The sequence below is a fragment of the Schistocerca cancellata genome, chromosome 3 (assembly GCF_023864275.1).
Source record: "Schistocerca cancellata isolate TAMUIC-IGC-003103 chromosome 3, iqSchCanc2.1, whole genome shotgun sequence".
Taxonomy (NCBI): domain Eukaryota; kingdom Metazoa; phylum Arthropoda; class Insecta; order Orthoptera; family Acrididae; genus Schistocerca; species Schistocerca cancellata.
This window is the reverse complement of record NC_064628.1, coordinates 413,307,411-413,309,910: the sequence shown is the minus strand read 5'-3', so window position 1 is coordinate 413,309,910 and position 2,500 is coordinate 413,307,411. Positions and strand designations below refer to the sequence as shown.

Here is a 2,500-nt window from a genome sequence, read left to right as displayed (position 1 = left end):
AATTGCAGCCCCAGGTACCGGAAGGTTTCACCCACACGCAGGGCAGGCATGGTGGTATTGCCTGCTGTGAAGGTGACATTGCTGTCCACCTTCACCTTCTTCTCGCGCCCTGACGCGACTAAGGCGAGGGTGAAACACTTCCGGGCGTTGATCTGCAGCCCCAGGTGTGCGAGGGCTGCGGTAGCTGCGTCGATGAGGGACTGCAAGCCCCTCGGGGTCGCTGCAAACAGCAAGACGTCATCTGCAAAGGCCGCAGCGTTGACCCTGCGACCGAGGATCCGAGCTCCGATGTGAGAGGGCAGTTGGCCTAAAACGTAGTCCACCGCAAAGTTGAACAGGAGGGGGGAGAGGGGATCGCCCTGGCGAACGCCCCGTGCTGGCTGCACAGACACGCCCACGCCGGCGCCGTCCGCTATCACTGTCGTGCTGCCCTCGTAGCACCGCTCGACGTACTCGACAAAACAATCCGGCAGGCCATGCGCCTTCAGCACGGGGCGAAGGGCAGCATGATCTACCGAATCGAATGCCTTAGATACGTCGATCGATGCCACAAAGACAGAGCGGCAGGAGCGAACTGCGTCGGTGAGGGCGGTGTCCAAGATGAACGTGTTTTCCAACATCCCATCACGAGGGATGAATGCCCGCTGACGTTCGTCCACAGCACAAGCGCGCATCAGGCGTGACGCGAGAACCTTGTGAAAGGTCCGCGCCAGCACCGAGCAGACCGTAATGGGGCGAAAGTCAGCGGGGGATGTTGGTGCAGCCGTTTTCGGGAGAAGGGACGTCCGCGCGCGAAGCAGGCGTTCCGGAAGGGCGCGGGCCAGAAGGAAGAGATTCATCACTTTCACCAGGACTTCGTGCGGCAGGCGCCGCAACTCCGCTGGGGTAAGGCCGTCCGGCCCGGCCGCTGATCCCCTGGGCGGCAACGCGGCGGCGACCTCCTCATGTGTGACCGGCCCCCATAGGCACTCGAGAGCGACAGGCTCCGAGTGCGGGAGGAGGCGGTCACGAATGAAGCCCGCGGTGGAAATGGGCTTCTTAGTGAAGAGGTCCGCCCAGAAGTCCAGCAGACCAGGGACGGCAGGTGGCGGCTGGAGCAGGGTGCCATCCAAGAGACCGCGCACGCAACGTGCACGCGACCTTCGGAAGGCATAGTTACTCCCGCCGTTTACCCGCGCTTGCTTGAATTTCTTCACGTTGACATTCAGAGCACTGGGCAGAAATCACATTGCGTCAACACCCGCTAGGGCCATCGCAATGCTTTGTTTTAATTAGACAGTCGGATTCCCCCAGTCCGTGCCAGTTCTGAGTTGATCGTTGAATGGCGGCCGAAGAGAATCCGCGCACCCGCGCGCCCCCGGAGGAGCACGCTAAGGCGGACGCGGCCTCGCAGCAAGGAAGATCCGTGGGAGGCCAAGGCACGGGACCGAGCTCGGATCCTGCGCGCAGGTTGAAGCACCGGGGCACGAACGCCGCGCAGGCGCGCGCATCCTGCACCGCCGGCCAGCACGAGGCCAACCAACGGCGAGAGCAGACCACGCCCGCGCTAAACGCCCGCACTTACCGGCACCCCTACGGCACTCACCTCGCCCAGGCCCGGCACGTTAGCGCTGACCCACTTCCCGACCAAGCCCGACACGCCCCGATCCTCAGAGCCAATCCTTATCCCGAAGTTACGGATCCAATTTGCCGACTTCCCTTACCTACATTATTCTATCGACTAGAGGCTCTTCACCTTGGAGACCTGCTGCGGATATGGGTACGAACCGGCGCGACACCTCCACGTGGCCCTCTCCCGGATTTTCAAGGTCCGAGGGGAAGATCGGGACACCGCCGCAACTGCGGTGCTCTTCGCGTTCCAAACCCTATCTCCCTGCTAGAGGATTCCAGGGAACTCGAACGCTCATGCAGAAAAGAAAACTCTTCCCCGATCTCCCGACGGCGTCTCCGGGTCCTTTTGGGTTACCCCGACGAGCATCTCTAAAAGAGGGGCCCGACTTGTATCGGTTCCGCTGCCGGGTTCCGGAATAGGAACCGGATTCCCTTTCGCCCAACGGGGGCCAGCACAAAGTGCATCATGCTATGACGGCCCCCATCAACATCGGATTTCTCCTAGGGCTTAGGATCGACTGACTCGTGTGCAACGGCTGTTCACACGAAACCCTTCTCCGCGTCAGCCCTCCAGGGCCTCGCTGGAGTATTTGCTACTACCACCAAGATCTGCACCGACGGCGGCTCCAGGCAGGCTCACGCCCAGACCCTTCTGCGCCCACCGCCGCGACCCTCCTACTCGTCAGGGCTTCGCGGCCGGCCGCAAGGACCGGCCATGACTGCCAGACTGACGGCCGAGTATAGGCACGACGCTTCAGCGCCATCCATTTTCAGGGCTAGTTGCTTCGGCAGGTGAGTTGTTACACACTCCTTAGCGGATTCCGACTTCCATGGCCACCGTCCTGCTGTCTTAAGCAACCAACGCCTTTCATGGTTTCCCATGAGCGTC

General features: G+C 61.8%; 1 pseudogene; it reads right to left on the bottom strand.

Annotated features, from left to right (window-relative positions):
* Positions 1-2,500, bottom strand: part of LOC126177240 (large subunit ribosomal RNA) — a 6,813-nt pseudogene that overhangs the window by 2,790 nt on the left and 1,523 nt on the right.